Source organism: Protopterus annectens, chromosome 8.part0, assembly GCF_019279795.1.
Source record: "Protopterus annectens isolate FY-2018-M chromosome 8.part0, PAN1.0, whole genome shotgun sequence".
Taxonomy (NCBI): Eukaryota; Metazoa; Chordata; order Ceratodontiformes; family Protopteridae; genus Protopterus; species Protopterus annectens.
The window spans coordinates 477,012,202-477,040,047 of NC_056741.1; the positions used below are offsets into that span (position 1 = coordinate 477,012,202).

The window sequence follows — 27,846 nt, forward strand, 5'->3', positions numbered from 1 at the left end:
TGTGCCCAAAGCTAATCTTTATCCACCACTGGCCAGATGCATTTTCTTTGGATGTGGTGTGGGTTTCAATGCTGTTTCAATGAATGTGAGTTTCAAGGGCAGAGAAGTTTTAATGCTAAGTCTGTTTTCATTGTGAGACATTATTGCTTTGTTTAGCAGATGTCTATTAGTGTTTGTGCATTGTGCTATAAAATGTAAAAATAAAATCCAAGTAATCATTGTAGAAGTAAAGCAGTATGCACATTAGTGTTTATGCTAAATGGGGTGAAATAGCCAGGTAATGAGACATTAGAATGGCTGCAGGGGGGCTCTAGTGCCATATTTTGGTTGTCTGTTGTTCAGTTTGCTTTTGAAAATTGGTATCCCACAATTCCACTGGAGTGGGTGGGGTTAAGTAATCATGTATGCAAATTTTATATTAATCAGTGTACAGATTTGTATCTATTTTTCATGGGCCTTGTCCAGATTTTTGATGTTTCCAGGTTGAGAGGTATGCATACAGTCACCATATGTTAGAACTAAACCCTGGACTTCAACATTGTGAGGAGAAAGCCTTACCACTCAGCCATCATACTACCTGGGGACATACCTCGCAACCTCTTAATACAAGAAATATGGACAAAGCTCAATAAAATGGGGGGAACAGAGGCCAAAAAATAAGGACATATTTTAAATATTGCTTTTATACACTTAAAATGTTGGTAGAGTAACAGGGTTTGTATTAACATACATTTTCTGAAAGATTTCAAGTCTGAAACTTAAATGTATGTTATTTAGTGACATCAGTCTTCAGATAATCCAATTGATTTGCCAGAAAACCACACATTTTATGAGGAACAGACCAAAAATATGAGCCAAAATTCTGGACAGTGTGTGAAAATCTGGACAGTTGAGAGGTATGGCTGGGGAAAGAATGGTAGATCTGTGGATATATACAGATTATTTAGATACAAGCAATGTATCTAACATGATACCACATAAAAGATTTAGTAACTAATAATAGCACTTTGTTAACCAGATAGGCCCACTGGGCACACAATCCCCACTCCATTTTTAGGGGCAACCCAGGAACAATGTCTGGTTAAGTGATTTGGTCAAGGTCACACAGTAGGCAAAAAGAGCTGAGTTAATCAAATCTTGTACAACAGGAATTTCAGCTCACCACATTAACATTTGCACAAACTGTTATTCATAAGAATGGCACTGTATTAGCTTAAGAATGTAGTTGGAGGAGTCTTGCAGATTACAGACCTAGGACTAGTTCATATCTGGTTTTGTTAAATTAGTTATTTTTTAGTGAAATGTGATAGATAAAAACACCCCTATCAGACTACTAACCACTTAATTTTTTCTGGGGCAAAGGCACCTCCCCCCATGTAGTGATCTGCACTCCTGTACTTCCTTAACTATTCTAACCTCAAGGTTTCATATCTGCAGGGTAAACCATGGAATGTTTTGGTGATTTCCCTTTCATTGATGTGGTTCTAACAAATCAGGATTTGCTAAAAGGTGACTTGTCAAATGATTAGAATATTAATCAGTCTGCTTTAAAAATAAGTATCCTTGCAGATGACATTACGGAGTGCAAATAAGTTGCTTCTTTACTTGGCAATATTGAGTAGATGAGCTAGTACTTTGTAAAAGTATAGGAATGGTGTAATGTACAGCAACCTAAATTTCACAGAAAGCATCTCACTTTAATGGAAAGATTCAATAAGGCCTAAATACTGTGGACAATTCTGACAAAGGCAGATGTGCAAAGACACTAGCATATTTATTTTAGACAATCTGCATGTAGAAAATCACTGCAAAAATATGCAGCAAGAAAAGTAAGGGGGTTTTAGGAAGAAAGATTACAAGTTGAAAAAATGGAGATTGTATTTCTTCTCCACAAACAAATGCTGAGCTGCAATTTTGAGTACTTTGTGTAGGACTGGTGGCGTCATCACCGTAAGCATATAAATGTGACTGCAGCTGTACAGTGGAGGGCTATGAATGTGGTACAAGCTGGGTGTTACAAGATTTGTGAAAAACAGTTTAGGAAAATAACATATATATGCTACTGATGGTGATAGGAGAGGCATGCTGCAAGGTTTGAAACATCTTACTAGAATAGACATGTTTATGACAGCATCATCTCCAGGGGACAAAAATCGACAAGATCAAGAAGCCTGTGAGGATGACTTGTGGTGGAAATGTAAAAAGTATTTTTTGACTGAAAGGGCTGAAGGTACATGGAACAGCCTTCCACAAATGGTGGAAGATTCAACAAGAGCACAAGAATTCAGTCTGCCAAGAAAAAAAACCCATAATGCTACACCAGAGAAGCTTAGTAAGTTGAATACAATTAAATAACAATGAGAATCTCTATATGGGAGTGGTTAAAGAGAAGAATAGACAAGCAAAATCTTTTAGTTATGTACTCACCATAACTTCAGATGTTTGGGATCCATCTCGCCTACATTCTGACTGATGGGTTCGGAGCCGATCCCTCGGCTCCGACTCGGCACGCTTATGCCAAAGAGCGAAGTCTCTTATTGGCTGAGCTTACTATATCCCAGGATGCACCACTACCAGTCCCCCAGATCTAGTTTGTCCGCATACATGCACACATGCACGCACTGCTTATATAACATCGTCAGATGAAACAAGATAAAACAGTAGAACTCAAAACCGTTCAATCTCTTCTGATCTCCAAGGCAGGGGGAAGGAGGGTGGGTATTAGGAATGTAGGCGAGATGGATCCCAAACATCTGAAGTTATGGTGAGTACATAACTAAAAGATGTTATGTGATCCTATCTCGCCTACATTCTGACTGATGGGACAGCGTCCCTAGCACCTGAATCCTGGGTGGCTCACTGGAAAACACTCCTGAGTAACGTGGAACCAAATGATGCTCGCCCTTTAGATGCCACATTCAATTTATAGTGGGAAATGAAAGTGTGCGGATTGGACCAAGTAGCCGCAGCACAAATCTCCGATATAGCGAGCTTGGAATGAAAAGCTATAGAAGTCGCCATAGCTCTGGTAGAGTGAGCTTTGATAGATGTTGTAAGTTGCTTATTCGAAGAAGAATAAGCCTGAGTTATACAATCTCTAATCCATTTGGAGATAGTAGCTTTTGTGATGGTTTTACCCAATTTATTGTCTGAGAAGGACACAAACAACTGGTCTGACTTACGAAATTGCTGAGTCCTGTCTAAATAGAAGCAATTGCCTGTGAACATCCAATTTATGGAGAGTGTATTCTGCTTCATTGGAGAATTTTGGGAAGAAAACTGGTAGCTCTAGAGATTGTTGGAGACAGAGATTAGAACAGACCTTTGGGACAAAGGATGGATTAGGCCTAAGTGATACTCTATCCTTGTGGAAAATCAAGTACGGTGGTTTAATAGACAGGGCTTGAAGCTCTGAAACTCTTCTTGCAGAAGTAATTGCAACTAAGAAGGCAGTTTTCCAAGACAGATATTTTAACTCACATGTAGCAGCCGGTTCGAAAGGGGAAGATGTTAATGCACGAAGCACCAAATCAAGATCCCACGGAGGCGCAGGATGAAAAACTGGGGTCTTAACAGGCCCGCACCTTTAATGAAAGTTTTGCATAGTCTGCTGCTCATCAATGGAGGATCCATGGATTCGTGGAATTTAGAGATAGCCGCTAGTTGGACTTTAATAGTAGAGACAGAAGATCCTTGATTAAACAGGGATGTTAAGAATTTCAAAACCTCTGGGATTGGAGCAGTGATAGGGTCTAAGCCCTGAGTTGAGCCCAGATAGCAAACCTCTTCCACTTACTGAGGTACAATTTCTTAGTGGTGGGTTTGTGGGCTGAAGATAAAATGTGAATAACTTCCGGGTTTAATGTGTGACTTCTGACTAAAGTCGGAAGTGGAGGAGCCAAGCTGTCAACTTCAAGGAGTGAAGGGACTGATGCTGTCGTCCCGACTGATGAATTAGCAGATCCGAGTTAGATCTAAAGTCCAAGGATCGTCCACGCATGTTTCTTGAGGTAGGGAAACCATACCTGACGACGCCAGTATGGAGCAATCTGTATCATTGTGGACCCCAATTGTGAAGCTTTTGAATGACTTTGGAGAGAAGTGGAATCGGAGGAAAGGCATAAAGTAGCCCTGTTGGCCAAGGTTGTGCTAGAGCATCCATAGCTGCTTCTCCTTGATGTGGAGTCAAGGAGAAGAACCTTTTGCACTTCGTGTTTAGTGGTGTTGCAAATAGGTCGCAGCACGGCGTTCCCCATCTCCTGAAAACCTGAGCTGCTACTGTTTCGTTTAGGGACCACTCGTGAGGAGAGAGAATTGTTCTGCTTAATCTGTCTGCCAATATATTTGATTTCCCCGGAATGTGGGTCGCTACCAAGAAACGGCTGGTAGCTACAGCCCATTCCCACACCCTCATGGCCTCTCTGCAAAGGGGTAAGATCTGGTCCCTCCTTGTTTGTTTAGATACCAGACCACCGACATGTTGTCTGTGTGGATGGCGATTATGCCCTGAGGGAGAAACTTGTGTAAGGCCTGTAGGGACAGAAGTACAGCCCTCATCTCCAATACATTGATGTGGAGAAGAGTTTCGTCTGGAAGCCAGGAGCCCTGAACTAACTTGCCCAGACAATGCCCCCCCCCCACCCTGTCTGGGAGGCATCTGTCGTCAGGGTGACCACTGGAGAGGGAATAACAAAAGGACTTCCTTGATTTAGATTGGATGTCTGAAGCCACCAGCGAAGGTCCCGTTTGCATGTTTCTGTAATCATAATGGGATGATTGAGGGGAAGGTCCTGAAAGGACCATTGAGTTGACAATAGCCACTGAAGAATCCTCATGTGCAATATTGCCAGAGGAACTAGAAGAACCGTGGCAGACATCGAACCTAAAACTTGTAGGACCATCCTGGCTGGGGCTTTGGATCTTGAAATCAGGGCTTGAACCTGGCCTTGTAAAGTTTGGATCCTTTCGGTAGGAAGAAAAACGCGCATCAATTTTGAGTCTATCTCTGCTCCTATGAACCTTATGCGCTGAGAGGGCAGCAAGACAGACTTTGACCAATTGAATGTAATTCCCAGGGTAGCAACCAGGGAGATGGTGGCTTTGAGGTTGTCCATTAGTAGATGCCTGGTGGTGGCAGTCAGGAGCCAGTCGTCCAGATAGGGAAACACTTGGAATCCAAGACTCCTCAGGTGAGCAGTCACTACTGCCAAACACTTGGTGAACACCCTGGGGGCTGTGGTGAGACCAAATGGCAGTGCACAAAATTGGAAATGACTGTCTCCCAGGCTGAAGCGCAGATACCTCCTGGACGCCTGATGTATCGGTATGTGATAATAGGCGTCCTTGAGGTCTATGGAGCACATCCAAACATCCTTCTCCAACAATGGGAGAATGGATTGTAACGTGACCATTCGGAATTTGAATTTCGTGACGGATTGGTTTAGTCTGCTGAGATCCAATATTGGTCTCAGGTCCCCTGTCTTTTTTGGCACTAAAAAGAACCTCGAGTAATTTCGGATCCGATCTGGTCTGTGGGGACCGGTTGGATGACTCCTTTCTAGCAGCTTTAAAGCTTCTGCGGCTGCAATTTCCCTTTGACTGGGTGGTGGGTCCGGGATTTTTTTGGACGGTGGGGGTGAGCATGTGAATGGGATGGTGTAACCTCCGGCAATGATCCGAAGCACCCATCTGTCCTGAGTGATTGACTCCCAGGCTTTTAGGTGCTTGGCAAAATGGCACCTGACTGGCTCCGGAGCAGCACAGCCGGGCAATCCCTCATGAGGTGTGGGAGGCTGAAGAGCCACGAAAGGACTCGCGGTCTCCAGAATTGCGGGGCCCTCTGCCGCCTCTGGGACGGCATCTCCCAGGAAAATTTCCCCGTCCTCTGCCTCTGGAAGGGGAATCTTCCTGCTGTTGAGGAAAAAACTTACGTGATTTACGGAACCACATCTTCCCTCCTCCTTTAGCCTTGGGATAAGGCCGAAAGGGAGTGGAATAACGGGCACCTACGGCAGATAAAGTTTTTCCCTCTTGCTCACAGCGAGTAAGGGTGTCTTTAACCTTAGGTCCAAACAAAGAGGACCCATCAAAGGGAGCGTTGGCGAAGGAAGACTTGAAGGCCTCCGCAAACTGACACAAACGGAGCCAGGCTTGTCTCCGTAGAGCCACGCCTGTGCCTGCCGCTCTACCCGCCCCTTCGGCCGCATATGAAATGAGCCTCATGGACGAGTTAGAAATTGACGTAAGGATAGCCAACTGAGAGCTAACCGACTGGGCTAGCTGCTCAGGTAGGTTACCCGAGAGGGAATCTGACAGCTCCTTGACCAGATCCCTCTGAAGCCTGGTAAAATATGCCAAATAATTCAGGGACCTTAAAGTAAAGGCCGCTGAAGTCAGGGTGCGCTTCCGTGCGGTCCATGCTCCTAGACTCCTTATTAGGAGGATGGACAGACGTTGAAGCCTCTGCCACGTCCTGTTGTGTAGCAGATGCCACCACCATGGCATCTACAGCCACGCCTTTAGTCAGGAACTCCTTCTCGGGTGGGGCAGACAAAAATTTGTTAGGACGAGAAGGGACTGGTTCCACGGTATCTGGATGTTCCCATGCCCTCCGACAAACTAAATCCAGGAGCTCGTCAAGGGCGGAGACACCCAGGAGGCGGAGGCTGAGCCCCAAAGGCCTTGAGGAGCACTGACTCATCAGCAGAGGGGGGTTTGGATATCCAGCCGCCTCGTTGTTTGAGGATCTCTAAGATGTCTGCAAATGAGACATCATCCGAGGACGACTGGGACCCCACCGCATCATCAAGATCAGTGTCAGATGTAATAGACTCGGGAGTCCACGTGCTTCCTCTTGCACGATCTCTTCCTTGGGGTTCCTCTGAAGACAACTCCGAAGAACCCTCAGGAGGAGGGGAACCCCAATGGGGGTAACCTCAGGCCCAGGGGCTCCGCTGCCTACGGACAGGGAACTGCCAAAGACCCAGTCTCCACGCCCAGGGAAGGTGCCGGTAAAGCTGGAGAGATGGCCGAAGAAGACTTGGCCAAGGCACTCCTCATAGCTCTGAAAGCCGGACCCCCAGAATCCTGGAAGTGTCCGGTCCCCGGAGCCATGATAGCAGACGGAAGTCCCGCAGCCGGCACCGAGAGGGAGGCTCGGAACCGATAGCATAGGTCCCGAAACATCACCCCCAGGTCCAGCCGAAGAAGTCCATGTACCAAACTCGGACCCGAAGGCCGGGGTTGGAGTAAGGGTCGGAGCCGACCCTAAGATCTCCACCGGCTCCAACAGCACCTGCTCCGACGGAGCCGGGTGGTCGGAGGAGGAATAGCAATGAGATGGGCATGGGCTATCGGCTCCGAAGCCAACTGGGTCGGAGCCGAAACAAATTTTTGAAAGACTGGGGACTGGAACAGTCTTTGGAGCACCCTGTCTATATCCGAATCCGACATCCTCGATGACCTAGAGGATACTGAACGGGTTCCAGATGGCCTCTCCAACGGCCCCAAAGGGCTAGGGGACCGGCTGCGAGGCGACTCGATGACTATCGGCCGAAGGAATACCACACTAGTTTCCATCGGTGCCGAGGAGGACTTCGCGCCGAGGAGGAGTGTCTGAGCGGCAACCTTTGCGGCTCCGAGACCAGTGGAGCCGACGAAGGTGACCCGCCTCTCGATGCCCCAGCCATCGGCTCCGGCCAGAGGAGTCGAGACTGGTGGCATCGAGGCAGACCGTTCCGCCCTCGGCTCCGAAGTCCTTGGAGCCGAAGGAGAAGCCTGCCTATGTCTTTTGGCGGTCGGATCCGACGGACTGGTCGGAGCCGACGCCTTTCTTTTAGCTGGAGAAGGAGAGGATGCTAAAGCTTCTTCAAAGGAGGGTTTTATTAAGCCTTTAAGAATGAGTTTATTTTTCCTCTCCTGGAGGACCCTCGAGGAAAAAGCGTGACACACACTGCATGACTCTTGTAAATGTTTTGCACCCAAACAATAAACACAGAGAGAGTGGTCATCTGTGATTGACATTTTAAAATTACATTTGGTGCATTTTTTAAAGCACGAAGGCCTAGGATTCTGAGACATTATAACTTTTAGTTATGTACTCACCATAACTTCAGATGTTTGGGATCCATCTCGCCTACATTCTGACTGATGGGTTCGGAGCCAATCCCTCGGCTCCGACTCGGCACGCTTATGCCAAAGAGCGAAGTCTCTTATTGGCTGAGCTTACTATATCCCAGGATGCACCACTACCAGTCCCCCAGATCTAGTTTGTCTGCATACATGCACACATGCACGCACTGCTTATATAACATCGTCAGATGAAACAAGATAAAACAGTAGAACTCAAAACCGTTCAATCTCTTCTGATCTCCAAGGCAGGGGGAAGGAGGGTGGGTATTAGGAATGTAGGCGAGATGGATCCCAAACATCTGAAGTTATGGTGAGTACATAACTAAAAGATGTTATGTGATCCTATCTCGCCTACATTCTGACTGATGGGACAGCGTCCTAGCACCTGAATCCTGGGTGGCTCACTGGAAAACACTCCTGAGTACCGTGGAACCAAATGATGCTCGCCCTTTAGATGCCACATCCAATTTATAGTGGGAAATGAAAGTGTGCGGATTGGACCAAGTAGCAGCACAAATCTCCGATATAGCGAGCTTGGAATGAAAAGCTATAGAAGTCGCCATAGCTCTGGTAGAGTGAGCTTTGATAGATGTTGTAAGTTGCTTATTCAAGAAGAATAAGCCTGAGTTATACAATCTCTAATCCATTTGGAGATAGTAGCTTTTGTGATGGTTTTACCCAATTTATTGTCTGAGAAGGACACAAACAACTGGTCTGACTTACGAAATTGCTGAGTCCTGTCTAAATAGAAGCGCAATTGCCTGTGAACATCCAATTTATGGAGAGTGTATTCTGCTTCATTGGAGAATTTTGGGAAGAAAACTGGTAGCTCTAGAGATTGTTGGAGACAGAGATTAGAACAGACCTTTGGGACAAAGGATGGATTAGGCCTAAGTGATACTCTATCCTTGTGGAAAATCAAGTACGGTGGTTTAATAGACAGGGCTTGAAGCTCTGAAACTCTTCTTGCAGAAGTAATTGCAACTAAGAAGGCAGTTTTCCAAGACAGATATTTTAACTCACATGTAGCAGCCGGTTCGAAAGGGGAAGATGTTAATGCACGAAGCACCAAATCAAGATCCCACGGAGGTGCAGGATGAAAAACTGGGGGTCTTAACAGGCCCGCGCCTTTAATGAAAGTTTTGCATAGTCTGCTGCTCATCAATGGAGGATCCATGGATTTGTGGAATTTAGAGATAGCCGCTAGTTGGACTTTAATAGTAGAGACAGAAGATCCTTGATTAAACAGGGATGTTAAGAATTTCAAAACCTCTGGGATTGGAGCAGTGATAGGGTCTAAGCCCCTGAGTTGAGCCCAGATAGCAAACCTCTTCCACTTACTGAGGTACAATTTCTTAGTGGTGGGTTTGTGGGCTGAAGATAAAATGTGAATAACTTCCGGGTCTAATGTGTGACTTCTGACTAAAGTCGGAAGTGGAGGAGCCAAGCTGTCAACTTCAAGGAGTGAAGGGACTGATGCTGTCGTCCCGACTGATGAATTAGCAGATCCGAGTTAGATCTAAAGTCCAAGGATCGTCCACCGCATGTTTCTTCAGGTAGGAAACCATACCTGACGAGGCCAGTATGGAGCAATCAGTATCATTGTGGACCCCAATTGAGAAGCTTTTTGAATGACTTTGGAGAGAAGTGGAATCGGAGGAAAGGCATAAAGTAGCCCTGTTGGCCAAGGTTGTGCTAGAGCATCCATAGCTGCTTCTCCTTGATGTGGAGTCAAGGAGAAGAACCTTTTGCACTTCGTGTTTAGTGGTGTTGCAAATAGGTCGCAGCACGGCGTCCCCCATCTCCTGAAAACCTGAGCTGCTACTGTTTCGTTTAGGGACCACTCGTGAGGAGAGAGAATTGTTCTGCTTAATCTGTCTGCCAATATATTTGATTTCCCCGGAATGTGGGTCGCTACCAAGAAACGGCTGGTAGCTACAGCCCATTCCCACACCCTCATGGCCTCTCTGCAAACGGGGTAAGATCTGGTCCCTCCTTGTTTGTTTAGATACCAGACCACCGACATGTTGTCTGTGTGGATGGCGATTATGCCCTGAGGGAGAAACTTGTGTAAGGCCTGTAGGGACAGAAGTACAGCCCTCATCTCCAATACATTGATGTGGAGAAGACTTTCGTCTGGAAGCCAGGAGCCCTGAACTAACCTGCCCAGACAATGCCCCCCCCACCCTGTCTGGGAGGCATCTGTCGTCAGGGTGACCACTGGAGAGGGAATAACAAAAGGACTTCCTTGATTTAGATTGGATGTCTGAAGCCACCAGCGAAGGTCCCATTTGCATGTTTCTGTAATCATAATGGGATGATTGAGAGGAAGGTCCTGAAAGGACCATTGAGTTGACAATAGCCACTGAAGAATCCTCATGTGCAATCTTGTCAGAGGAACTAGAAGAACCGTGGCAGACATCGAACCTAAAACTTGTAGGACCATCCTGGCTGGGGCTTTGGATCTTGAAATCAGGGCTTGAACCTGGCCTTGTAAAGTTTGGATCCTTTCGGTAGGAAGAAAAACGCGCATCAATTTTGAGTCTATCTCTGCTCCTATGAACCTTATGCGCTGAGAGGGCAGCAAGACAGACTTTGACCAATTGAATGTAATTCCCAGGGTAGCACCCAGGGAGATGGTGGCTTTGAGGTTGTCCATTAGTAGATGCCTGGTGGTGGCAGTCAGGAGCCAGTCGTCCAGATAGGGAAACACTTGGAATCCAAGACTCCTCAGGTGAGCAGTCACTACTGCCAAACACTTGGTGAACACCCTGGGGCTGTGGTGAGACCAAAGGGCAGTGCACAAAATTGGAAATGACTGTCTCCCAGGCTGAAGCGCAGATACCTCCTGGACGCCTGATGTATCGGTATGTGATAATAGGCGTCCTTGAGGTCTATGGAGCACATCCAAACATCCTTCTCCAACAATGGGAGAATGGATTGTAACGTGACCATTCGAATTTGGATTTCGTGACGGATTGGTTTAGTCTGCTGAGATCCAATATTGGTCTCAGGTCCCCTGTCTTTTGGCACTAAAAGAACCTCGAGTAATTTCGGATCCGATCTGGTCTGTGGGGACCGGTTGGATGACTCCTTTTCTAGCAGCTTTAAAGCTTCTGCGGCTGCAATTTCCCTTTGACTGGGTGGTGGGTCCGGGATTTTTGGACGGTGGGGTGAGCATGTGAATGGGATGGTGTAACCTCCGGCAATGATCCGAAGCACCCATCTGTCCTGAGTGATTGACTCCCAGGCTTTTAGGTGCTTGGCAAAACGGCACCCGACTGGCTCCAGAGCAGCACAGCCGGGCAATCCCTCATGAGGTGTGGGAGGCTGAAGAGCCACGAAAGGACTCGCGGTCTCCAGAATTGCGGGGCCCTCTGCCGCCTCTGGGACGGCGTCTCCCAGAAAAATTTCCCCGTCCTCTGCCTCTGGAAGGGGAATCTTCCTGCTGTTGAGGCAAAAACTTACGTGATTTACGGAACCACATCTTCCCTCCTCCTTTAGCCTTGGGATAAGGCCGAAAGGGAGTGGAATAACGGGCACCTACGGCAGATAAAGTTTTTCCTTCTTGCTCACAGCGGGTAAGGGTGTCTTTAACCTTAGGTCCAAACAAAGAGGACCCATCAAAGGGAGCGTCGTCGAAGGAAGACTTGAAGGCCTCCGCAAACTGACACAACGGAGCCAGGCTTGTCTCCGTGAGCCACGCCTGTGCCTGCCGCTCTACCGCCCCTTCGCCACATATGAAATGAGCCTCATGGACGAGTTAGAAATTGACGTAAGGATAGCCAACTGAGAGCTAACCGACTGGGCTAGCTGCTCAGGTAGGTTACCCGAGAGGGAATCTGACAGCTCCTTGACCAGATCCCTCTGAAGCCTGGTAAAATGTGCCAAATAATTCAGGGACCTTAAAGTAAAGGCCGCTGAAGTCAGGGTGCGCTTCCCGTACCGGTCCATGCTCCTAGACTCCTTATTAGGAGGATGGACAGACGTTGAAGCCTCTGCCACGTCCTGTTGTGTAGCAGATGCCACCACCATGGCATCTACAGCCACGCCTTTAGTCAGGAACTCCTTCTCGGGTGGGGCAGACAAAAATTTGTTAGGACGAGAAGGGACTGGTTCCACGGTATCTGGATGTTCCCACGCCCTCCGACAAACTAAATCCAGGAGCTCGTCGAAGGGCGGAGACACCCAGGAGGCAGAGGGCTGAGCCCCAAAGGCCTTGAGGAGCACTGACTCATCAGCAGAGGGGGGTTTGGATATCCAGCCGCCTCGTTGTTTGAGGATCTCTAAGATGTCTGCAAATGAGACATCATCTGAGGACGACTTCGGGGACCCCTCCGCATCATCAAGATCAGTGCCAGATGTAATAGACTGGGGAGTCCACGTGCTTCCTCTTGCACGATCTCTTCCTTGGGGTTCCTCTGAAGACAACTCCGAAGAACCCTCAGGAGGAGGGAACCCCAATGGGGGTAACCTCAGGCCCAGGGCTCCGCTGCCTACGGACAGGGAACTGCCAAAGACCCAGTCTCCACGCCCAGGGAAGGTGCCGGTAAAGCCGGAGAGATGGCCGAAGAAGACTTGACCAAGGCACTTCTCATAGCTCTGAAAGCCGGACCCCCAGAATCCTGGGAGTGTCCGGTCCCCGGAGCCATGATAGCAGACGGAAGTCCCGCAGCCGAAGCACCGAGAGGGAGGCTCGGAACCGATAGCATAGGTCCCGAAACATTACCCCCAGGTCCAGCCGAAGAAGTCCGTGTACCAAACTCGGACCCGAAGGCCGGGGTTGGAGTAAGGGTCGGAGCCGACCCTAAGATCTCCACCGGCTCCAACAGCACCTGCTCCACGGAGCCGGCGGTCGGAGGAGGAATAGCAATGAGATGGGCATGGGCTATCGGCTCAAGCCAACTGGGACGGAGCCGAAACAAATTTTTGAAAGACTGGGGACTGGAACAGTCTTTGGAGCACCCTGTCTATATCCGAATCCGACATCCTCGATGACCTAGAGGATACTGAACGGGTTCGAGATGGCCTCTCCAATGGCCCCAAAGGGCTAGGGGACCGGCTCGAAGGCGACGCGATGACTATCGGCGCCGAAGGAATACCCACACTAGTTTCCATCGGCGCCGAGGAGGACTTGGCGCCGAGGAGGAGTGTCTGAGCGAACCTTTGTCGGCTCCGAGACCAGTGGAGCCGACGGGTGACCCGCCTCGATGCCCCAGCCATCGGCTCCGAAGCCAGAGGAGTCGAGACTGGTGGCATCGAGGCAGACGTTCGCCCTCGGCTCCAAGTCCTTGGAGCCAAGGAGAAGCCTGCCTATGTCTTTTGGCGGACGGATCCGACGGACTGGTCGGAGCCGACGCCCTTTTCTTTTTAGCTGGAGAAGGAGAGGATGCTAAAGCTTCTTCAAAGGAGGGTTTTATTAAGCCTTTAAGAATGAGTTTATTTTTCCTCTCCTGGAGGACCCTCGAGGAAAAAGCGTGACACACACTGCATGACTCTTGTAAATGTTTTGCACCCAAACAATAAACACAGAGAGTGGTCATCTGTGATTGACATTTTAAAATTACATTTGGTGCATTTTTTAAAGCCCGAAGGCCTAGGATTCTGAGACATTATAACAATAATGCAGTAATTCTCTGACAGCAAGAACAACACTATCCTAACTTGACTTTCTGACTTAACTGACACTACAAAAATCAGTTTACAACTGCCGATTAGGTAAACAATCCGGTAACAACAATTAACTCAAGGGGATCTTAAAACCCCAAAGGTTTGAGAGGGGTTGACTGACCGGGAAAGGCCCTACAGATGAAGGAGGCCTGAAATCAGAACCAACGCCCAATCACACTACAAGTTTTTCACTAAAAAACTCTAATCACACACAAAGGCACAGAGTAGCCGTTAAAACAGCTTTTTATGATAGGAACAGCAAATTTCTGACAGAAAAAAGTAAGTTAAATACTACTCAGCTCAGCCAGCTTGAGACCACGTCTTCGCTAGTTAGCGGCAAACGAGATCTGGGGGACTGGTAGTGGTGCATCCTGGGATATAGTAAGCTCAGCCAATAAGAGACTTCGCTCTTTGGCATAAGCGTGCCGAGTCAGAGCCGAGGGATCGGCTCCGAACCCATCAGTCAGAATGTAGGCGAGATAGGATCACATAACATCTATCAGTTACATCACATTCTAAGTTTTTATGTTTCTATGTTACTTTTTTTATTTTTGCCTATGCTGATCAATCAGGTGCCATCAAAAAAATAAATAAATAAAATTTTCATTAAACACAAATGTGATCTTTATAATTTTTCCTATAAAAATGAAAAGCAAGCCAGTTATCTCTTTCCGAAAGAAAAGGAGGACTGTTTAGTCATCCTTAGTTCTAAGGATGACACTAAAACTCTAAAATCTAAATACTGAGCAGCCATGTGCTCCGGATTATGCAGAACACTCTGCATTTAAAGGCTCTCTTATGTGCTTTTCCGCTGTTCCACACTGAATAGTGATGGCTCCAGTTTGTGTGCTCGTATACCGCAAATAGCGTTAATCGGCATTGAGGTATATGAGCCAATCAAGAGATAATTTCAAGGCAAAGCAAGAAATGAGGTAAGAAAGAAATTGTCCAATCACTACAGGGCTTTCCCTTAACACAGCCGATAGCAACATCACAATGGGGTTTCGCGCCATTGCAAAATCTTGAAAAACGGTTGTAGTAAACCACTTATTCTTCCATTTACTTTTGGAACATGCTTCTTTTGCTGGATGAGTGAGGAGAACTGGAGCGTAGTTAGTACATTGGGACAGTGGCACTTCTGCTGGGCTGGTTCGGAGATTTTGTGGAGTTTGCCTGCCTTCCTTTTGTTTTTTTGTACCACAGTTAGTGGAGTTTACAGCTGCCTTGCCTACCTCTTTGTTTTGGTGAGTTGGTGCAGGTTATAATGGGTCAGTAATGGTAGGCACCAATTTTATACTTTGTCTTACTGGAAAGAAATGAAATATAGGTTTCTGCCAAGTCTGTTCTATTATTTTGAATTTGAGTATGGTCATTAATGCATGACTGGAGATTTATGCTAGTTATTGCTAAGATAATGTATATTTATGCAAAACTTGTTTGTTGTGTTAACTTTTATAGGATGTGTGGTGCGTTGTAAAAGTCATACAATGTAGGTGGATGCAAAAGACTTCTTCCTTGATGAATCATCGAGGGCTGCAGCATGTTAGTAATGCCCAACTTTAGACTTTCATGCTTTGCAGTTATTTAACAAAATGTAGGTCTATGCAAAGCATTCTGTTATTTACTTTCACTGCAGTCAGTTATGCCAGATGAGAGGGTCATGCTGATTATTCAGACAATGTATGGTTAATGTGATACAAAACCTCTTGGCTGTTTTATTAACTTTTAAACAACTTTAGTGCGGTGTGCTATAAGAGGTTTCTATTCTAAATGTAGAGTTATGCAAAACATTTTGTATTACATTTGTACTCTGTCATGTTGATGTCTGTTTAGAGAGATTAATGTGTTCAGACAATGTATTTTGATGGAAGATCCTGTTGCTGTTTTAACTTTTTAAGGGAAAAATGCAGCCTGTCAGTAATGCCCACTTACAGAGGTTCATACTTATTATTCAGGCAATGTAAGTTGGTGCAAGTCTGTTCATTTTAAAAGGATAGTGGTGTTATAATGCCAAACTATAATTTCATGGTTATCATTGTTCAGAGACTGTAGACTGATATCTGTGCTATTATCTTTTTAAATGAATCAGACTGTGGTCTTTTAGTAATCACTGGAGTTGCACTTTCATTGTTGATTCATTGTAGGTTGGTGCAAAAACCTGTTCCATTAATGTTTTTGAATGAATTACAGTAGCAAATTGCTGTTGCATTTTGGTTTGAGTTTGCTGTTCTGATTCTAAACTTGTCCTTTTCTTACATTTCATAATGCTACATTTTCTGCTCTGAACACTGAGGTCATCACTACTGTTATTTGTGGTTGTGGACTTGTGTAATGATGTGCTGTGGTACAATATATTTTGGTAAACAGTGTTGCAGCAGACTGACTGTTTAAATCATGCAGAATTTCATTTTAGTTGATCTATAAAGTAGCAGTTTTTCTCTTAATGCACAGGTGAAGACATTTGAAGTTTTAGGGGTGCTATGCTACATGCAGAACATTTTGTGATATATTCTTGACCAGTTATATACAGCGGCATACAATAAGGAATGTGCATCTAAAGTACATTAAATACATATGTCCATAGATATAGTGCAATGTACAGATGTAGAATTGTTTGCAGTGTGAAACATATAACAGGATAGTATTTAGCAAACAGAGCAATGCAATACTGTAGGAAATGGTATTTATGGGCAGTTTTACTTTGATTCTGTATAGTAGTAGTTTTAATTTTAGTTTGATACTCTCTAGTAGTTATCTTTTGTATTTGGTTATTTATGGTATCGTACATTATAAACAAGTTTGATTTAAATTACAAGTTGTGTTTTTTATAGAATTCTTAGAAATGTATAGTGTTAATCTTTGGCTATGTACTTGAACTTCATGCTTTTATTTGAAAGCCCACTTCAACCAGGAGACATGGAAATGGTACATTTTCGCGTAGTGCAAAAATAGAGTGTTCCACATTTTGGCTGTTTGTCACACATTGTTAGGCTGTGTGTTCCACAATGACCTCTTAAGAGGTTAAGAGCTATGTCTAAAAGTACAAATAGTTTTTGCTTTCTTTATCTGACCATATTTTCCATAGTGTTGATAATTTTTTTTTTTTTTTTTTTTTTTTATTAATTATTTGTTCACCGGGTAAGTGGACTGGTTAATTGACCCTTTTCAGTCACGACCTGAGCTCAAAGAGCAGAAAATACATCACGGTCTTTCAATCAATGATATAAACAAAATGAGTACATAGCAAAATTCAGAACATAATAAAACTGAGTGCAGATAGAGGTTCTGTTCCGATTAAGATCTGTTAAGAGAATAGAATGAAAAGTGGGTACTTTCCTTGACTGAGTCAAAGACCATGACATTGGTTTTCTAGGGGTTAATTAGTAGGTTGCTAGTAGTGGACAGTAGTAGACAGTAGTAGTGCATAACTGAGTGAAATTGTCTCATAATTTGGTTTGCAGGTCAGAGTGCCTAGCACTAGATTAGTGGACCCGCATATGTAATTATTAATTTAAGATGTGATAATTCTAGGAGGAGATTATTAACAAATAGAAAAAAAGAGAAGAGGATCTAGCAGAGACCCTTGGAGTACACCTGTATTAAGTGTACCAGCAACAGAGGAAGAGACATTACTATGAACTTGGAGGGTTCTGCCTTTCAGATAACTGCAAAACCAGCAGATAGTGTTATCGCCAAAGTTGAGTCTTTCGAGTTTGTTGGGAAGGAGGATATGGTCGACCATTTCAAAAGCTCTTGCCATGTCAACAAACAGACCTGCAGTAATAAGTCCCTCATGCAAGTTGCTATAAATGGTATCAGTGGCCATTACCAAGGCAGTTAAAGGTTTGAAGGCATTTCAAAAGCCATGCTGTACATCACATAACATGCTATTGCTGTTAATGTGCTGAAGTAGTTGCTTGTATAAAAGTTTTTCAAATATTTTGTTGTAGGGTACAGGTTAGAAATAGGTCTATAATCTTTCATCCCATTATGATGATGATGATGATGATGATGATGATGATAATACCAATAATAATTATTATTGTTATTATTATTATCATCATCATCATTATCATCATTATTATCATTACTACCCATGAAACACCTCTTCTTGTAGTTTTTAAGCTGATAGGTTTTAATTCAATTCAGACGTACAAATATTTTTATTAACCCAATACCAACGTATGGTTTTAATACAATTTGCAAGAGAAGAATGTTACAAATCCATGTGGATTCAGAAATTAATCAAATCTTTTCACTGTTGTGAAACTAGCTGGGATTGCTAGCCATTCCTGTGGAATATGTTCCAGTTAGTCATTAGAATCATTTGCACATCTGGTCTCTTGTATGCTGTTGTGCTCTGTAAAGCTATCCTGGTACAAAAGGGGCTCATCCTGTTCAGCCATACCTATTGGAAATGGAAATGGTCAGTCAGCACATCTGTTCAAGAATGTTTTTAATTCACCCGTGTCCCACATCTAAACCTATGGCAATCTTCTATGAAACCATCTGATCTTTTGCTGAAGTGATGGTGATTACACTGAAAAGGTCAGCACTTCTGTTCCCATTCCAAAATATTATTTGCATGAGAGACTATTTTACATCTATGCAGGCATTTAAAAATAAGTAGTACTCCTCTATATGTCCATTCCAGAACATTCCATTATGTAGTCACTGCAACAGTAAATCAAACCACAGAATGCTGCCAAGCCAAACAAAAACATGCCATGACTTGCTTTCACAGAATACAGTGGCCTGGATTCATGAATGTCTACACTTCACAACAAGTACACTTTGGTATTCATTAAGCAGATCTTCATATTATGCCTGGCTTCAAAACAAGGGTAAGCAATAGAATATGTTAATGAAGGCATGAGTAAGTGAAATACATGCTAATTAAGTAATTCAACATGGGAGAATAATTCAGGATTATATAAATTGTCAGTGTATATGCAGTGCTCCTTTTCGGCCTCAATTCCAGTACTGTTTAGAATGCAGCCATGGACACACCTAGAAAAAATGTTAAGAGCTGCTGCTGCTATCATTAACCTGTATGTGCAAAAGGCCTTAATACAAGGTGCTGCTGCTAGACCTTTGCCTAGAAGAAGAGTGTTAACCACTTTTGACATATAATTACTCAATAAATTTTTCTGTCCTGTGGCTGCTGTGTATCATCAATTTAAACCTTTCACTGCTTTGGATCCGGTTTATTTTCTCACTTTTGACATATCATGGAGTTTATGATACAGAAATTTTAGAGTGTTACAGGTTGGACAAGAATATCGTAGAGGAAATATGCAACCTCTGCCTTCCTTTCCTGAGGCCCCAGAGAAATCATGGAGAACCCATACGAGTGGAAACCAAGGTATGTGTAGCCTTATGTATACTACCTACAGACACCTTTCAGAAACCCATGGGAGATATATTAGGGGTGTCACAAGCCTCAGCCTCAAGAATAGTACACCAATTTTTAAATGCAATGCTGCAACATGTAAGGAATCATGACTGGCTTCCACATACCCCAGAGGAAAGATCTGCCACCATGCAACACTTCTATGCCATAGCACACTTCTCTTAGGTTCTGAAGGCCATAGACTGTACAGATATTGAAAATAAACGCCCTGGCTGATGAACAGGGAAGGAGGTACATCAACAGGAAATTATATATATATATATTTAACTGTCAGGTGGTCTGTAATGCCCAAGAGATCATCTACATGTGTGCGCAGGTAACACTGGCAGTTGACTCACACATATGGCATGTAAGATTTTCTAGAGGGTGACTTTCCACAGGGGCATCTAGTGGGGAATGCAGGTTATGCATTGGAACCTTTGGGTCATGACACCCATACGAAACCCACTCAACCCCACAGAGTAAGGTCACAGTGATGCACACGCTCAAACTAGGAATATTATAGAAAATGTATTTAGCTTGCTCAAATCAAGGTTCCAATGTGTAGACATATGTGGTGGTGCCCTGCAGTATGACCCAGCCACCATGGCCAAAATACTCACAGAATGCGCCATGTTGCACAGTATAATTATTTGGAAACAGCTGCAACAAGGGCAACAAGGCCTAAGACTGCAGCCCTCAGTACCTCAGGCAGGGTCAACAAGGCTAGCTAACACAGATGAGTTGTCAGAGGAATAACCAGCAGCTGTGGATGATCCTGGCAAATGTAGGCATGCACAATATGCTGTAGCCCTGACTAAGAGGCAGCAGATAGGGCACACACTCACTGCTAAAGTGAAAACTATAGAATACAGTGGCCCAGATTCATGATTGCCTACACTTCGCAACATGTGCATTTTGGTATTCATTAAGCAGATCTTCAGATTGTGCCTGGCTTCAAAACAAGGCACATACAAACAGTAACTGATGCATGCAAAATTAACAAGCTTTACTTACCCATGTAATAGTTTTCTTCTGTAAGAATCAAAGAGAGTCAGCCCCAGAAGAGGCAACCTGTAGCAGAAACATTAACTAGTCAACCTGTAAAGAAGATCAGAAATTATTACCCTCATATACAAGTATGGTACATTAGTCAGATAAAATACGGCTTATTTGTAGAAGAATGTCAGTATTAACTCATGAGTGACATATGCAACATACATATTAGTATACCCAGTACTATGAATTATGCATTAAAGTTGCCCATCGTAGACATCCAACAGTGACAAGTGCAATCTTAGTACCATTTGCACATGATACTAAGTAAGCACTAATTATTTACTAGTATGATTGCATTACTTAGGAATACTCCTACAAATACAATGAGGATCACAAACTACATAACAATTATTTGAACTTGTGCAGGAAAAAAATCAGTACAATACTTTTGATTAAAGCAAGCATCTGAGTCAGTAAGTAAATAAGGGTTATCTATGTACTTTCTCCATCAGACATAAGTAACCCAAGGCTTGCAACACATTGAGGATTGTGGTGACAGTTATGTTGTGGTGCATGTGATTAATACAGACTTCTATAGTATGTGTACATACATTATAGGCATTGGTTCAAATATGGGAATCCATACTCGCAAAACTATATTGACAAACAGGAGTGGCTTACCCAACAAACAGTAATATGGCTAAATCTGACTTGTGTGACCAGTAACATTGCTAAATCCTTTTGATCCCTCAGAATAATTTGTATTGGATAAATGCCCATCAAAAGCCTTATTTCACACCTTGAAGTGTGTTCTTTGTGATACCTGTTCATTACTGTCTCCTATGGCAGATGCAGTTAATATACAGCCCTAGAGAGTGTGAAGCATAATAGGCAGGGCTTTGAATTCGGTAAGGTATATATGTCAGACAATTATGGCAGTCAGGAATGGCTTGGCCAAAGACTGGAGATATGGCACTATAAGAGGGCTAATTTTTTTTAGGTCTCAGACTCCATTTTATGGGAGCTGTAACAATTCCAGTAGGACACTGATGTCATTCCTTCAAGTGTGTTTCCCATCAGATATGCTTCTTTCTGAAGTGTTAATGGTTGATACACCTCTCTCTGAAGTATGGCGTCAGGCATGTGTTCGAGTCTGCCAAGAGTATATTACAGAATGCTCACAGGCAATATCTGCTTCCTCAAATAGATTGATCTGTATTGCAAGACTTAATGCAAACATTTATATATACATTTTATTATTTTTTTTCATAATACAGGCCTTTAAAGGAAATTAAGCCTTATTCATCATTTCCTGATGTATGCCATGCTTCAGCATTGTTACAAACAGGGAGCAGGCCTGTATTATGATGCCTTTTTGTGGTTTTGTGTAGGGTAGTTGAAGTTACTGTACTCATTACTGTACTTCCTTATGAGCATGCCCAGTATAATGATGTATTAGATGCATGGCATTTAACACCAAGCACATTAAGTACTTAATGTTATAAGATAGTTCTTGGCATAAGTTCTTCTTTGTTAAAAAGAAAAAGAATTGACCTCAGAAAGACTGGCTTTGCTAACTTCTTCTCATTGGAGTTATTGACCTAAGTATGGATGATAACAACATTTGTTACAACCAGTGCTGGTATGTGCAATGTAACTCTTCAACAGGTCACTTAGTACTATACGGCAATGTTTTACATGGGTGTGAGTTATGTTACTGTACTGTCATACAGGTATTACTCGTGTTTATCAAGGTATACTTCAGGGCTAAATGTCAGGTACAACATGTTGCTAGACTGCATTCACATGTGTACTTTGATCGACATTTTTATTTCATTATGTATGCTGTGGTAGTTACAGCAGGAAGGACACAAGTTATACGATTGATTACACTCCCACAAATGCATCATGTTTAAATAATTGTAGCTTTACACTTGATATATTTCACCTGCTACTGATGTCATTATACCATAATACTGGCATATAATTTTGTTTGGCCTAAAACATGACTGGGGTACCTATCCATTTGTGTTATACACATACATACATCCTGTGCATAGTGATATACATAATGAGACTTGTACCCATCCGTCCCATTTGTCAAGGGACTAAGGAGACAGGAGTTTTGCCTTGATTTATTTGCACGTTAATTTATATCACATGACCATACCCCTCACATACGGCTCACATCTGCTACAGTTAGACAACTGTAAGAATGTACAGCAGATCATTATTCTGTTGATATGCTGGTCAGAGTGACAGTTCTGCATATGTGCCTTGTACTTCTACATTTCACTTCAAACATACACAGCTTGTATGAACAGTCAAACTTTCTACCATTCACAACATGTAAGTTGCTGCCACAAATACTTGTTTCCTGAATTAATACTATTATTAGCATAATTTCACAAATGTAAGTGATTCTTCTCAGTATTTCCCCATTTTACAGGTGCACATTGCCGTTACAACTTCACTATTGTTTCCTTCATACACATAAGACAATGAAATGGTTACAGTTCTTTAACCTGTATGTATGTGCTAACATCAGTCATGTGGATATAAATAATTTCCTTTGATTCATTGCACAGTATAGATCACAGTTGCAGAGTAGGTCCATACATCTGTAACATGGGTGTAGCTAGGCGTACTTAATGTACTCATTTGAATACATTTTTCTGAGCAGAGAAATTTATAGTGGAAGATGTACGACATATTTTATTGCTGTCTAAACTATTGTATAATGTACATTCATTTACAGCAGATGCTTTCATAAGACAGTTTTAACTTTATAGTAGCCTTGCTATAGTTACAGGTTCCCAAAAAATGGCAATAAAATGTCCCATTCTGAAGTGCAACAGCTTTAGAGCTGAGTACAATTGTTTTACATGATAGGTGGCTGGTGGGGACAATAGCATGAGGTTTGTAACATATAACTTTCTTGATACATAAATGATGTGTACTGCCGACAGTAGATGGAATATCCCCTAATGTATCTACTTTCCTTGCCAACTGTTACCTCACCTCTACAGTTTAAATTAATTTTGCATGTATTACAGTTACTCCCTTTACTACACTGTAATGTCCTTTTGTCAGCATTACCTTTTTATTATGTAGATGTGGCTAGAAGTGGACAGGATTGCTTCTATAATTATCAATAAATTTAATTACTGCTGTATGTACATTAATCTACTTATACATAATTACATGTTCATCGTTAAGCTCCTCCTGCCTCTTAATTATGTACTTCAAGTTGCCCTTGCCTCGTAATGTGCAGTCTAAGCATGCTCGCTTAATGGTCTGAGTGTATTGACAAACAGCCATTTACATTGTGTGCTCAAGCCTCTGTGTATCTGAAAATGGCCGCTAGGGTGTTCTAGCCATGAAAAGGTGCTGCTGAACGTGCAGCCTTGCTTAGCGGCTTGCATATTTGATGAGCACTGCTGCTCTTCACGCTACACAAATTGAATGTGTAGGCTTAGCGTAATGTGTACATGCATATTAATAAATCTCCAGAATTATGTTTCTGCTCTTAAAGACCCATAATCACTGCACTAAAATATTTGTTCAGATCTACAAAAGCTTCTGAAGGAATACATTTGTCAGACTAACTGAAAACAGTGCCTTCACAGGTAAAGATTGCTTGACTTTATGCTGGCAATATGCAAATCATGTACTTATATATTTATTTCATTTGTTGACCAGGTGGTTATACTGGGCTGCAGAGACTTTCACAGACAAGCTGAAACTGGTAATGAACAAAATAGAGTGAAGCAGTAAATTTAGGGTTCTATAAGATTTAATGCTGTATTAGTAAAGTGAATGCCTAAAGAAGCCACCAAAAATATACAATACCTTTTCTATGAATGATAAAAATATTTTTACTAAACAATGCTCAAACACAACTTGAGAACATAATACATCTGAAACCCACCTGTGCAGATGTTGTGGAATGCAAATCTTTTGCACTGTTGTTTGAAAATCCTTTGGCATGTCTCCATTTATTTACTTAATTTATTTCTTTAGTTAGCCAAGCTGATCAAATGGACCCTTTTCTTCTGTGACCTGGGGTCACATAGTAAAATGTGCATATAAATTAAAATACTAGAATTATATTAGTGGTATTACAAATGGCTTCTGTCACAGGACAGCAGTGATAGCTTAACATCTACTTGTTGAATGCATTCTATCATTTACAAGTTTTATTTAGTTTAGCTTATTTTAACATTTTAGGATTTGAGAAGAGTGAGAGAAATGGCTAGCAGTATTTCACTGAGTACTGTTTATTTATATTTAATAACTTCTATAGTCAGAAGCCAAGGAAAGGAGTAGTAGGGTAAGTGGGGGTGGAATTAGGGAATTAGGGATGCTGTCATGGGAATTGATGGAAACAAGTACAAAGTGTGGAAGATTTTAAACCTATATGTAGGAGTTACTGCAAGGTGGATAAAATCAATTGAGCACAGATAATTGGTGGGTTGGAGCTCCAGATAGCTGGGCTTAATTTAGAGAAGATAGATATCTAGGAGATAATAAGAAAATACTTTTCCTAGAACAGAAACATATCTTGGACTTACTATTGACCAGTCAGCATGCATGCTGAAACTCAAGCACAAAAATCTCTTAACCAAATAGTAATATGCATTTGTTAACTAGGTAGGCCCACTGGACATGCAGTCTCTTTCCAGGGATGATCTGGAAGCAATTGTTGATTAAGTGACTTGCTCAAGGCCACACAGCAGGTAAATGAGAGATTGAATCAAACCTTGTACTAGAGAAACTACAGCTAACAGCTTTAACCCCCTGAGCTAACTGCCAGACACAGGCTACCATTCTACAAACTGCCAGACCACAAATATCACAGAGAATCTCTATCTTCTGACAAAAGGCAGCTTGACATACCAATAACCCTAAATGTTCTGATCCACAAGGAAAAGTTTTCTGCATTAGGCAGCTGAAGTAAATTATTGTTTGTTTGTGTCTTTTGGCTTTTCCCGGTTAGGGGTTGCTACAGCGGAACTCCGGTCCGCTAATGATTGGCAGTTGATTTTTACAGGCCTGACGCACAACCTTCAACGAAGGTACGCCCATTCACGCATGTCTCCACGCAGAAGACGCTCTAGCTGAGAATCGAACCAGACAGCGTCTTACTGTGAGGCGACAATGCTACCGCAGCACCACCACCGCAGCTGAAGTAAATATTGCAAAAAAATAAAATTCTGTTTTCGAGTAGTCCTAGTAATTTTTACTAGGGATACTAGTAATATTTAGAGATAAACTATATCGCTAACTATAAACAAGCACTTATTTATACCTTACACCTCCTTACTCTCCTTCTTCACTCACTTCCTTAGTTCTCTCTGACTTGATAACTAAATATGCCAAAACAATGTTTTGTCACCTACTTCATATTGCAATTCCTGTTTTTATTATACTAACTTAACTTTAATTTCTCTAAACTGGCTAAAATTTCTCCAAACATTAAATCATTGCCATATAAGTCGCATCTGTTCTTAACCAATGTATTCACATTATGTTGAATCTGGTATAATTATTTCAATTCTAGATGTTTTTGTATTATTTTTGAAGACTGTAAAATTATTGTTTTTAAAAGGTTTTTGTAATGTTTTGGAGCATTTCTCCCTAGGCCTCCCCTGAAAATGGAAAGCTACCCATTTGGAATTTCCTAGTAATTGAATGTCAATAAATACATACATTTGCTAACTGTAAGTTTGAATAGCTGAGCTCTGTTTTATTGCTGAATGTGACTGTATAGACTGACCATTTTGTATATAAGGAGTGGAGATTCTAGTAAGTTTTACCCATCTCCTGAGAAGGCATGAAGCTGAGGTAATAAGCTGTGGAGTACAAGAATGAAGTCATTTTCAAGCTAGCAGCTGTTTGCACAACAGTTCTTTGTGAACTCCATCAACTTGCCTGTACGCTTGATCTTTCTTCATTTAGTATGGCTGTATGTTCCTCCACATTTTTTTTCATATAATCACTAACCCTTTAAAGAACCTTACAACTGATTTAACAGTGAAAATGTCATTTTTCACAACCTTTACCTGTTTATGCCATAGCATATATATTCTATATAAACCATTACTGAGGAAGCTGAATTACCACCATACTGATATGTTATGTAAATGAAATGCTGCACGTCAAAGCAAATATTTTAATCTGTTACATTTGGCTGTTAATTTAATCTAGACAAATCAAAGGGTCTAAGCAGAATCACACCAAAATCATACCCATACTGAGACAGATTAGAGTGTTGAGACTGAGCAATAATCTTACATTTGCTAAATCTAGACTGAAGAATAGATTTATTCCCTAACAAAAATTGCAGTCCATAGGTTCATAGGTAGGCACTAGGCTATCGGCCCAAGGGCCTAAGTAAGCCTAGCCAACAAGGTTCCCTGGCTTATGCCACCCAATAAAGCTATTTTCCTGTGTCCCTGTCGAGCAGAGCCACAAAAGTGATCCTCAGGGTGTATTTCCTATTTCCCATCCACTCATCAAGATTGTTCTTGAAGAGTGCTAATGAGGAACTTTGCTTGACATAGATGGGTAGCTTGTTCCAGAATATGGGAAATCTCTTGGGCAGGAATTTAGCCCTCAAGCATGTTTATTGTGGTGACAAGGTTTAGGCCCCTAGAGTGTGTAGCTCAGAGGGATTGGGATTTCTTTAAGTGGAGCATGTCCAACAGCTCTGGGTTTGACATAGCTTTATATGTTAGGCAGAGATCACCTTGGAGTAAAAGATATGCTACGGAATAAAGCTGGAATTTTTTGAGACGGTCAGTGTAGGGTATCTGTTTGAAGCCAGTAATCCTCTTTGTGAGGTACTTCTGTGGCCTTTCCAGCTGCTGCAGATGTCTTGTGAGGTACATTCCAAAAGGGTCATTGCACTCTATAATGGGTCTAATGAGTGTTGCGTAGAGGGGAACAATGACCTCTTTTTTCCTGGATGAGAACCCTTTTGTGATGAGGTGTGCCACGTAGAAGGATTTACTGACTACTGTGGTGATGTGATTATCAAAGGGGAGACTACTGTCCACCTGGGTCCCAAGGTCTCTTATCACACATTCGGCATTAAGTAGACTGCTGTCTATGTGGTAGTTCATGGGTACAGAGTTTTTACCAAAGGGGATGACAATGCACTTTATGGTATTGAGCTTGAGGCCATAGCTCTAACACCAGGCATCTGTCTCAGTGAGGTCCTTCTAGTAGGATGTCCACATCATTTGGGGACTCAACTATGGCTCCCAGTTTGCGGTCATCTGCAGACTTAATTAGCCAGAGGCCTTCTGTGTTAGCCTGTACTTCAGAGAAGTAGATACCAAACAGAAGAGGTCCCAGGACTGAACCCTGTGGTACTCCGCTTGTCACTGATTTGAAGTCAGATTTGGAGTCTGCAACTTTTACAGTGTGGATTCTGTCAGTGAGCCAGTTGGCAACCCATCCTGTGACATAGGGATTTATACCTAGTTTAGTGAGTTTAGCTATAATTCCAGAATGGAGGATGGTATCGGAAGCCTTGGCGAGGTCAAGATAGGCTGTGTGAACCACCTTACCCTCGTCTATGGCTTTGGTGACTGCCTCAAAGAAGTCTATCAGGTTCAGGAGGCATGATCTGCCTTTCACAAACCCAA

General features: G+C 42.9%; 1 long non-coding RNA gene across 1 annotated transcript in view; it reads right to left on the bottom strand.

Annotated features, from left to right (window-relative positions):
* The window catches only part of LOC122808890, a 365,680-nt gene that overhangs the window by 265,044 nt on the left and 72,790 nt on the right, over nucleotides 1-27,846 (bottom strand). The window contains exon 2 of the long non-coding RNA XR_006365839.1: nucleotides 20,210-20,293. This is a non-coding gene — a long non-coding RNA (uncharacterized LOC122808890). The remainder of the gene's footprint in view (nucleotides 1-20,209; nucleotides 20,294-27,846) is intronic.